The sequence below is a fragment of the Schistocerca nitens genome, chromosome 7 (genome assembly GCF_023898315.1).
Source record: "Schistocerca nitens isolate TAMUIC-IGC-003100 chromosome 7, iqSchNite1.1, whole genome shotgun sequence".
Lineage (NCBI taxonomy): Eukaryota > Metazoa > Arthropoda > Insecta > Orthoptera > Acrididae > Schistocerca > Schistocerca nitens.
This window is the reverse complement of record NC_064620.1, coordinates 2,202,461-2,215,484: the sequence shown is the minus strand read 5'-3', so window position 1 is coordinate 2,215,484 and position 13,024 is coordinate 2,202,461.

Sequence of the window (13,024 nt, the reverse complement as noted above, 5' to 3'; positions counted from 1 at the left end):
GTAAAGAAGGGTAATAAAGTTATCTTCGATATAGAGGGAGCCAAAGTGATAGAGCCTTGTGGTGATATTGTAGCTACTGCAAGTAATGTAAGAGGTATTTACAAAGTGAATACAGTTCAAAATACTGGTGAAACAGGAAATCACTCTGTTTATGCGGCAAAAGGTTTCTTGTGGCATAGAAGACTTGGACATTTGAATAGGAAAAGTATGACTTTATTGAAGAATATGGCAACTGGGATGGAAAATTTTGGAATGAATAGTGTTCAACGTGAGGTGTGTTTGCCAGGGAAGCAGGCTAGATTGCCATTTAAATCGAGTCAGAGCAGATCTACCGAAGTCTTGCAACTCATACATTCAGATCTCTGTGGACCTATGGAGAATGAATCCTTAGGAGGTAGCTTCTATTTCCTGACATTCATAGATGATTTTTCTAGATACATACATGTTTATTTTATAAGTAGCAAGGATCAAGTGAATGATGTATTTGTTGTTTATTGCAAAATGGTCGAACGACAGACTGGGAAGAAAATTAAAATTATTAGATCAGACAATGGAGCAGAATATGTAAACAGACGGTTTAAGGAACTGTTGAATGGAATGGGTGTTAGGCATCAGATTACCATTCGCTACAGTTCTTCTCAGAATGGAGTTGCAGAACGAGCCAACAGAACCATTTTAGAAAAGGCAAGAAGTATGCTAAGCGATGCTGAGCTACCTAAGTGTTTTTGGGCAGAGGCTGTGTCTACAGCAGTGCATTTAATTAACAGATCACCTACCAAAGCTGTGAGACACCTTATTAAGTATGGACTGCGAAGAAACCGGATCTAAAGCACTTAAAAGTCTTTGGATATGAAGCCATGGTTCAGATTCCAAAACCATTAAGAGGAAAGTGGGATGCAAAACCTCAAAAATATATTTTTGTTGGCAATTGTGAGGATTCAAAAGGCTACAGACTTTAAAATCCTGTGAATAAGAAGATAATAAGTAGTAGATATGTAGTATTTTTGGAGGATTATAGGCCTAAAATAAAGGAAAGTAGTCAAAATGATACAGTAATGCAACCAAGCATAATGTGTGATAGTGCTGAAACAGAGATGGAAACTGAAACAGAGGAAGACGAGAATAAAGAGGAAGCTGACGTGCTACCCGAGAATAAATTGAGGAAGAAGATTCAGCAGAGGAAGTCAGTTTAAGGCGGTCTTCACATATAGCAAAACCAAAAGAATACCCAGATTATGGAATGTATGCTGCCCAAACAATCAACAATAAACCAATCACAGTTGATGAAGCTTTAGCAAGTTCAAATGCTCAAGACTGGAAAAAGACTATTGAAAAGGAGCTGCAATCTTTTGGGGATAATGATACATATGAATGGGTTGATATGCCTGAAAATAAAAAGCCACTAAGAACAAGATGGGTGTTTAATATTAAATATCCTAGGAGTGCAATACCAAAATTCAAAGCCAGATTGGTAGTTAAAGGATATTCCCAAAAAGAAGGAATAGATTACAATGAAACTTTCTCACCAGTGGTGAAGTATTCATCATTAAGATACCTTTTAGCTCTGGCAGTAAAGGAAGACTTATTAATTCATCAAATGGATGTGAAATATATGTGATTCCACCTAATGAAGTTCATAGACCTTATCAAGGGAAAAGTAGAATTTGGCATTTGAAGAAAGGTTTATATGGATTAAAGCAAAGTAGCCATTGCTGGAAGAAATGTTTGCATAAAAGTTTGATAAAATTAGGCATGTTACAGTCAAAGGCAGATTCCAGTATATATAATAAAAGGAGGAATGGCCATATGGGTAGATGATTTTTTTTATTTTAACCAATAGTGAAAGCCAGATGGACCTTTTAAAGAACAGTTAGTCAGAATTTAATATGCATGATTTACGGGAAATTAATCAATACTTAGGTATGAAGATTCTAAGAAGTGTCAACAGAGAAGAATTATGGATTGATCAATCTCTGTACACAAGGAAGATCTTAGAAAAGTTCAATATGGAAAATTGTAAACCTGTTTCTACTCCTATGGAAAACAATGCAAAACTGCTAATAACTGATGATGACAAGAAATGTAAGGAAAGTGTATCCTATTTGGAAGCTGTAGGAAGTCTACTGTACTTAGCACAGACTTCCAGACCAGACATTGCATTGCCACAAATGCAATAAGCAAGTTTGTCAGTGATCCGAGAGAAAATCACTGGATGGCAGTCAAGATAATATTCAGATATTTAAATGGAATTGCTGATTGTAAGTTAAAATATTCTAAAACTGGAAATTTCAATTTAGAAGGATACAGTGATGCAGACTGGGGAAATGAGTTGGAAAGCAGACACTCCATCACTGGAAGTTGTTTTAGACTAATGGGAGGATTGATATCATGGTCTTGTAAGAGACAAAGAACTGTTGCTTTGAGTACTGTAGAAGCTGAATATATGGCCTTGTCCTCCACTGTCCAAGAAGCTCTTTGGATCCGTACACTGATAAGTGAAATAGAATTTCCTCCAACATTAAAGCCAACTGTGGTATTTTGTGACAACATGGGAGCTATTAAACTTGCAAAAAATAATGTCACCAGTGTAAGATCCAAACATATTAACGTAAGGCATCACTTTATAAGACATCATGTGGAACATGGGAATATAATCCTCAGTTATCTGTACAAGGAAGAAATGTTATCTGATCTAACAAAGCCTCTCAGTAAGGACAAATATCAGAAGCTGGTGAAACATTATGGTTTAACCTAGGATATATGGTGTTGAGTATCTGAAAAATATTTGTTCACGGGGGGTGTTGGGGATATATGAACAAACATTTTCCAGCGTGCATAGTGGGCCACAAGATATGATGCGCAGAGTGCATTAGACTCTATGCAACATACATGTTCTGTGTTTGTTGATGGGGCAATGTAATATAATTTGGTAGTCAAATATATTAATATGTGTTGTGCGAATAAAGCATAAGTTTATATTATTCATTAAATGGTTGTTACCTGTCATTTAGTTGCATTAATCTGCATAAACTACAACACACAGAGAGCTGAACATCTCATGGTGTAAACTATGCAGCTCCCGCAACATACTGGTTGGTAGAGATAAAACGCAGAGGTGATGTTTCTTATTGACAAAAATGTGGCAGAAATCGCAACATATGGAAACTGGAACAGTTTTTGGCAATGCAGAGAGTTTCCAACAGCTATCTGCAGGTGGTAACTTATACAGTTATCTCATCTTACACAGCAAGACACGGGTGATATAGGATGATGTACTCTAATATACACCGCAGTTGACAGCATGATCACTTTTAGCAATTTTACCAGTTGTTCCATAATTTCAACCGCAGCCAATGACACAGCTGAATGCTTCCCATCGTGGATAAATCACCCCTCTACTACTTTGCAAGTACCATATACTAGATTGTGAATGCAACTAGATGATTGTGCCATACATCCATTCGAGCATATACACAAAGTATACCAGACAGCATACTATACCGATGCAATTAGGAGGTTATCTACATATTTCCAGCGCATCTATCATAGAGCAGAATTTACAATTGCGACTGCCCATCTTTCTCTATGTGGATGAGCGCCACAGGGTATTCTCGGATTCGTATGATAAAGTCGGAGATTAACAGATCCCTCCAACATTGTCCTCGACCAATCCTCCCTGCAACAACAATCTTACCCAAGGCGGCAGTCCAAAAGTACAATATCTCTTCAGGTGGATTCGCATCGAGGAGGGTAGCGCCTCTTATTGGTTTATACTAAGCATGAGAGTGTTGTATTGATGTAACAGCCGGTTAAGAAGAAATGTTTGGTTTACACATGATGGACCTGCAGACAGATGGAGTTTGAAACATTTCGGGTAAATCAATCGTGCTATCAATTCTGAAGCATTATTCCACTGTATGGAGTCAGTACTGGGGAGGTACCAACATAAGAGAAATGATCATAGAGCATAAACACACACTCTGATGGATACACAGTGCTGCATCTAAAAATGCTGTATTGTTAATGCCATATGGTTACCGAAGTATTAGTTGTACAGAATGCACGTTCTTAGTACTCTAATGCAACAAATATTTGTCCAACATCAGACATACAAACACCCCACAAGTTTCCTACCGCAGTCACCATGGTGACAAACGTTAAAACTACTTCCTTCTACACTATTCTCATGTCCTAAGATGGCATCGTCGTCGTATATCCATCGCTCGAGCTGCTTATAAACCAAGTGGAATGAAGTCCGCAGACTGCTGTTCCGTCTCTTAGGAAATTAATGGATTTTGTACGTCTTTTCAAGTCAGAAACATACATACCCCCAGTCACAATTCCCATGTCGGTAGTGATAACATTAGTAGTATTGGTTTTGAGAGATGCAGCTATGTCTCACTAGGAAATAGAGCGAAGGAAAACTGACATGAATATTTTCGATAAATGATACATTGAGGTAGCACCCACACTCTGCTGCACAAAAATACACACACAGAAGCAGCAACTTTGTACGAGGGAATAAACACCAAAATTAGTAGCCAAAGGAGAGGATAACAGTCCTATTGCTGTTTACAGTAGCATCACCACCGCTCTGGTAACATCCCTCTTGCACAAAGAAAGTTAGGTAGTTTTGCTCATGTGTAGCATAATATAGCAATTTAGCGCTGACACCACATCTCTAGAGTACACGCCCCTCACACTATTTAAAGTGATACATGTGACATTAGTCCACACTCCTACAGAACACTCTAGGAAATGGCTTAAGTCTGATAAATGCATTGATTCTTTTCCTTAATCAACAGTAATAACATTGTTTGTGAGAACCAACTGTAATTCGTTAATATATTTACGTTCAGCTCCTTGTATGAGATCACAGTTGTGGATTGGGATACATATGTTTTGCCTGCTTTAATACGGCGCCGGTGTGTAATATTTATGTTGCCTTTGTTGGTGTATGTGCTACAAACCCACATAATTTACAGCGAGAGGAGGAGCGTTAAAAGCGAATGCAGCCAAAGCATAGTTCTCTCTCGTATGTGTTCAGGTGCACCCAAGCCACGTCAACTCCCCACATTTCGTAGTACTTTTCCCCTAATTTTGTGTATTCTCAATCAGTTTATGTAAATGGAAGTTTTGTTGGCGATTTTACATATTTCGTCGTATTTCCCTCAGTTCTACGTATTTCCAATCAACGTATCGTACTTACACAAGGGTTTCCTCGATTTTTACACATTTTATGTAATTTCGTATCTAGATGAGTCCCCACGAGTGGTGCAGATTAGAAACTCGTAAGGTGTAAACAAACACATGCACTGCTGTGGCACATCTGACTTCCTCTCTACCATGTACAAATCTGCAACAGGAAGTTGACATCTGTACAGAGTTGATTTCAGCGTTTGTCTGATATTTAATTTTTTCACATAAGAATATGCTCTTATTGCTTAGCGCACGAACTTTGCTACTTTTGTTTACACCTTCAAACTCTGATAAATCTTCACAACCATGACAGGACATCTAAAATCTGTTAATTTTGATTTTTTATGCTAAAAGTAAGTTATTGATTAGTTGAGAGTGTGTCGATTGCACTTAGCATCCTGGAGCATGAGAGTTTCCCCTCCCCATACCTTCAGAGTGCACACCCCTAGCAACGTTAGCAAGTTATGAATTCGAACGGCAACTGTCGACCGCTGACAGCTCTACACACATACCTATGAAAATTATGCATGCATCTTACCAGTCGCAAAGTCTCGATTTCAACCACTTGTACGTTATTTTCGACAGTCCTACAGTCTCTCAAAGAGCGAAAAACTCTTTGCAAAACGCTTCTGTAGGGGATGTAAGCACATCTAAATTCATCCTGCTAAAGCGCATAATAGTCCAGTTCCGCTATTTTGTGTGCCAGATGTCAAATCGGAAGGATGGAGACAGCCCTTTCTGAGTTTTATTCTTATGAACACTACAGAACACACAATCGGTGTATATAGTACTGTAATCGATTGCGCCCAGTCACTCAGAACCAATACGGTAGGTGGGGGAGGGAGGGGGAGGTGTGGGGAGGAAGGGAGAGGGGTGGGAAGGGGTGGGGAGAGTGTGGGGAGCAACTTTCAGGCTGAGAAAAGCATATGGTATCATCTGGGGATGGGGATGCGGTGGTCAGGGGGGTAATTAATTGATCAATTTAATTAATTTGTATATCAATTTGATATGAAAATTGCACCTGTGCGATCATCTCCCTACTACTGATGGAGATGCAGATTCTACAAGAGAGCCGTCCTACTCTTGAAGTTCTGAGAGTGTACAGGCCTAGGAGTGTCATTTATACTTTGCCTCCTCCTACCTATATCTCGAGGATGACCACGATAATAAAATTAGAGCGCTTCTAGCCCAGACAGAGGTTTACCAGCAATAGTTCTTCCCGCGAACCATACAAGACTGGAACAGGAAAATGGCGAAGTGACATTGGTAGAAAAAGTACCGTCCGCCACATACCGTAAGGTTGCTTGTACATGTGGATGTAGATGTAAAATTACTATGCGTGTGTTAACATACATCAGCTGTGATAGCACACAAATTATTGGGACTCGTATAACGCTGAACAACAAACACTTATTTTCGGATACATGTTGAATATAAGCAAGTTCTTGACATTTATGCCCTTTGTGTGTGGAAAAATGCTGAAACACAGTGGAATAAGAAGATAATATAGTATGACTAATAACATGATTGTATGGTCACATGTTTATGAGACAAGTCCTACTTAAATTCTGTGTTGTCAGAGTGTGCTGCTATTCACTCCGTTGAATGTCTAAATAATATGGACAATTTACCCCTGCAGGTAAGATTTATATAGGACAATCTGACTCGTTGCTTCCAGATTATATAGATGTTCGAACCACTGCGCGTATTTTAAAGTAGTTGTAATAAGAAATTGTGGTTTTAGCACCTATATCATGGAAATTAGTATGTACGACTAGTAATTAACCCCTAAAAAGGAATGAAAATTAGACATATGACACCAGAAAGTAAAACCGGGAGAGTGTCTTCCATCAAAATATTTCAATATGGGATAAGGCTCAAATTTTATGAATATCGTAACTCCAAATTCGACCGTTTTTAGAGACACGTTCACTCTGGCGCGGTAGGAACACACGTCGCAATGTCGCTGTAGCATTATTATGTACTAAACATAGACTCGGTTTCCTTCAATAATAAAAGTATTGCGACATTTGAGCTGTATCATTGACCTCAAACAAAGGAAGCGCTCTGATGTTGATCTCTTTAATCTTCAAGCCAAGTTAATTCCAGATATAGAATGAAAATTACACCTAGGAAACGTGTGTGCAAAAAACACGCTAGTTACGAATGGGACTTCTCTGTAGTAGCGATGCAACGATATTGAAAACGTGCCAAATTCTGACGGACAAGCCCTATGCAGCACCACACTGAAATGTCTAGGGCAAATCTTGTGTGTAGGCAACAAAAATTTTATTCTGCACATCTGAATGCTCACTCCATAGAAATTCGTAATTTGCCGTCTAAGCTAATGTCATCTACTCACTGAATTTAGTGGAGGCCGCTGAGATTACGTGTCTTGTTTGGCCGTTGACGTAATGAAAATAGTAACTATGAATCACATTATGTCCGTGACATAAAATGCGGCCATATTTTGAATCATAAGTGAATTTAAGTCGGTTACGATGTTGACTCACAAACTAATAAAAGAAATTTGTAACGGGAGGAAAACAAACCGTGTTGTAAAAACAGATCTGCAATTGAGTGGGGGCTAAGATAGACAGCACGAAGCAGATATATGTAAATACACCGTAAATAAATTGAAGTTAGAATCACAACAATGGTGGTTTTCGCAAAAAGGACTTTAACATTGGAGCTAAGTCAACAATTATGTGCAATTAATTTTTATAGCTTATTTCAACAATCGTACACAATTTTTATTGATGTTATTTTTCTACATAGTGATCCCGTTTTTGGTCCACAGTTGTACAGGCTTTCTGATACCCTGTGCAAAAAAGTTTTAGGCTGCGCAGAAAGCCATGTATACACCGCTGCCTCGAGCTGTTGATCGGAGCTGGATTGACGGCCTCTCCAGGCATCATTAAGTGAACCAAATAGATGTTATTCCCAGGGGGCGAAATCGGGACAGTACGAAGGATGCTCCACAATCTCGAAACGCAGCGTCCGAAGAGTTCGAGTGGTATGTGCAGCGTATGTGGATATGTAATTTCGTGCAACAAAAGAACGCCTTCCGACATAATTTCGCATGAAGATCTGTGACTAATCTGCATGTGGTTTGCCATAACATCAACAGTCACTTGCATATAAATCAGAATCATGGAACGGACTTGTTCAATTTTTTCGCCATCTTCGGCATTAGCTGGACGCCCCGCTCTTTCCTCATCCTTCGATCTCAGTGGACCGCTTTCGAACTGTTCAGTCTCCAGATAAACACTCTGCTCGGATAAAACAACGTCCTCGTACTGTGCTGAAACTCTTGGATAAATTTCCGCTGCTGGTACACCTTCACACCACAAAATAGGGGATTACGGGATGCTGTTTCTCTATGGCACAAACAGTGTGTGGTGTGGCAATCCTTACGTCACAATAGTGCAAAGTGGACCGACGTCATAACGCTGCAACGTACCACAGGCGAAGACTACAGTGCCAGGCGAAGACAACAGTGCCATCTAGTGGCTGGTGAGCACACACAGCCATAGAGCCAAACTAAAGATAATTAGAGCAAACTGCAGATACTTGTTGACCTACCCTTACAATTATTTGAAAGAAAACCAATCGAGTAGAATAAAAACGAGATTTATAGCTGGAGTGAAGACAACGGTATACTGCATCACTGGTGAAACATCAACGTTGCTACAGAGAAATACCATTCAAATTGTACACCAAGTCTCATAGCAATTATAACGTAAATAGTAAAAATCGACGTTATAACATGTTGCCTGACTTACGAGAAGACTACCTCGAAAAATAAGGGTATTTTCGGCTTAAAAAGTAGACTTTCACTACCAGAACGAGAAATTTTCCACTTTCACAGGTTTTAATATGACGTAGGACTCACCACTCTCGTCGAGAAAGCAGTAGGTGGACGAGAGCAGCCACATCGCAGCGATGATCGCCCCTGAACAGTGAACGTTTTCAACCACTATCATGGCACTGTACTTGAAAGCACCCGGTTTGGTGGCAAACTCTCCCGTAACACTTTTTCCACTATTGATACTCCAGTGCTGGAACCAGCGAGCAGATGCCACCTGTCTAGTTGATCGTGCGACTGTCTTCATTTCTGATGACCGCATCGTGTCGGATGCTGCTGCATTAAACAGGAGAACAGCGAATAACAACTGTATCATGACGAGATTTCACTTCCGGCACTCATTTTTCTTCGTTTTTCGACGTCACTCTTATGTATCTTATTATTTAACATCGATTAGATTATTTACTCGCAAAATAAGTTTCATGAACATCCCGTGTAGCTCAGTCACAGAAATATTTACAGCGGAAGATTCATACTTCTTTGTTTTATTTCCAGAGACGCTAAATATCAGTTGTCCAAACTTAGAGCCGTAGAGTAGGAATATCTCTGGTGTGGGCATTCAGATGCCCAGGACAGAAATTTTTGCTGTTAACAGACATTACCACCCTGTTCACGTTATCATGGGAAGCCGTAGGTTGTCTGTAGATCTCCCTGTAAATTTTGACTGTCAATACATCGCCTCACAAGTGCCGTGGATTTCGAATTGGCGTTTTGTAGACACCATAACAATTTATATTTGATACCTGCAATAGAGTGCGCTCTCAGCCCTGAAGAGAGAAACTAACAGCCATGTCGCTTTTTTTTTTTTTTTCTCGCGCGGGTGTCCCAAATTTTTTGTTTCTGCGGAAGCCACTGTTATTTTTGAGTTTGTACGGCACTTTCTCGGGATTTCCCATCGCATTCTAGTACATTATTCTGTGATGACATTGCAAAACGACCTGGTAGTATGCCAGTGCATTTGAAAGTGTCTCGGAAAACAAAGAACTTGTCGCATGTTGACGATGATATAAAATACTCCTTCATTCCTTATTTTTCAAGCTAGTACATAATTTTCGCTACTGGTAAAACAGGGGTGTATTTATTTAGCGGCTTCTATCAGTATGTTCAAGCTCCCATTACTTTACAGGATAGGTAACAGGTGAAAAAAATCAAACTGCTGAGTAAATGTAGTATAAACATTAAAAAATATGTACGATAAATGACACTCTCCTTGGAGAGCGTTCACACACACACACACACACACACACACACACACAGAGAGAGAGAGAGAGAGAGAGGGAGAGAGAGAGATTACATGAATTTGTAACACAGTGATCGCTTGTAAAATTTATTGTTACCCTTCATTGTCATTTGTTGAGTGACAGACAAATGTAGCAGCATGAAGGTTAGTGCACAACATGAAATAATGAAGAAGTTAGCTGTCAAGTTGTAACATTTTGTGCATGTTAATCAAGTGATGAACACAAGAAGCAGAAGTCACTATCGGACAAAGCAACCGAGCTTGTACTACAACTGTTAAACCTTGTGTGCATGTCTGTGTTTTGTCTGTCTTCTTTCTGTTCCCCATTATTATGATACACATTTAATCTATAGATTTCCCGCTGACTTATCTGCAAGACAGAATATACGACCTAGGTCTGTGGATGCCAGTGTTGTAACAAAGAAAAATTACGAGATCTTTATTAGGATAGTGCGGAGAGTGTATTAAAGATATATGCTGAAATTTCACACAGTACTACATTCCGTTTTTGTAGTTTTCGTTTGCTGGACAAATATTCATTTCAAAGTGCAATTGGCACTCATTTAACTATACCCGCTCTGGCGAAACATTGCACTTGACAGTTCGCTTTTTGTCAAGTTAGGTTGGCTATACTGTAATAGCGATGTTGCAACAGCAGCCTCTATACACACAGCATACGATACAGTTTTCCGTCCCATCTCGTAAATGCAAGCGATTGAGCAATTACAGAGTATATAATAACTCGTTTTTAGTTATACTACAATGACAGGAAGTAAACAACCGTATAATAATGCACGTAAAAGCATAACAATGCACACCCTTTCGATAACGGAGCAAAGAAATACAGAAAACAAGCATCTGACGACTGGTACTTTAAAATCAATACTGTTTACAAAATAAATAATAACCGAGATTGCAATAAATTACCAATATCAGTAAATTTTCACTCACCAATTTACAGCGATAATGGCGTAATTCCATCCAGCTCGCCATCGTCACTGTTGTCCGATTCATCTCCAAAACCGTCTTCATCGTCGTCATCAGCAAGACAAATCATTAACTGTTCATGGCCACTGATAATGCCTTCTATTGTCTGTGCTGCTCGTATAAGCTTTTCGACGTGCTTAACTTTTTTCCTCCATGAGGCGCATCCACAGTCACAAGAGCTTCACGCAACAGCTTTCCACCTCTGTTATTGTAAAGAACTTGTTGTTGTTCCTTACGTACATTTTTACATCACTCCATATTAACTCAATAGAGTTGAAATGGCAGTGATATGGTGGCAGCATTATTACACTATGACCCTGCTCCTTAGCAATTTCGTCTACTACATATGTAGGTGTCGTAGGCTTATTTTCTTTAACAAGAGAATATAATAGAACCTTTGTCATACTCATATCTGCTGCAATATTTCGAGCCTGTAACCACTGCAACATAACTTATTTCCGATCATATGTGGTTGGGGCTTTCTTCAGTATCACCGAATGATATGGAGCATTGTCCATTACAATTGTTGTAGGGATAGGAAATTGTTTTAAAAGGTTCCTGAACCACTGAACAAATCACCATCCTTTTTTTATCTAAAAACTAAAAGTGCATCGGGGACAAAACCACTGGAGGAGCCTGCATGGAGCACAATTAATCTAGCTCCTCTTCCCGTCGGCCGATGGCCGCTACTGCTGGGTGTGTTATCCGTCCAGCATTTACTGACAGCTTCCCCGGCATTAACCCACGTTTCGTCTAGTCAAATTATGGAATGAATGTCTCTGCCCACAATTTTGTGCAAGAAAATGCTTCGAGCAGTAACAATATGTGCCCTTTCTAACAGTACTTTGCGTCCGTCTAGCGTTTTGTAACGGAAACTCATATTTTTAGCACAATTTTTAGTGATGTTTTACCACCCATGAAGAGTTCACTTTCCTTTAAAGGGACTAATAACTTAGCTACAGTTGGATACTCTTTTCTGCTGTAGTAAGCATAAACATGCCTGCGAATTGCATCAGTCTGGAAAGAATCAAAATCTGCGATAAAACTAGGCTGCTTTTTCTTCTTTCCTGGGGTCGTTAAAAATGTATTATTTGATCCTGACAGCTTGGAATCATTACGGCTCACTTCAGTATCTACCAAGTTTTGTAGTAATACTCCCTAACTTACTACGGTTCTTGCACTAATTCCAAGAGTTTTCGACGTACGTTCCACCACTTTATCGGCAGGAATTGATGGCTGTCCATGAACGCTTACGTAGTTTTTCTCCTGCTCGTAAAACTTACGAGTTCTGCGTAGTAACTCCAGTGCTTGGCTGTTTAATGGCACCCCTTGATGCAAAGGATTGTCACTAGGTGAACGAAGTCTTTTCGGTGGCGCTTTCCAAGTATGTAATGTCACAACGTAACAAGTCACAACGACATAGAACACAGTACAACGAAAACACGCGGTTAACAACATACAATTCACGTTGTTTACACATTCACTAAACAAAGCCGGCAACACGGAAACTTTGACGTCACAGCACGTGAGTAAAAGCAGTGCTCAGTGCGCTGTGATTGGCTGGCGCCCCACGCTGAACGCCTAGCGCCTCTCGTTCTTCACATTTTACACTGTTACGCTGCCAACTTCATACGCAAACGTCAAGTGCAATGTTCCAGCGGCCCGGTTATAATTACTTACTCTCAGTTATCAGTACTATATACCGTTTTTCTTCTGTTTTGAGCAAAATA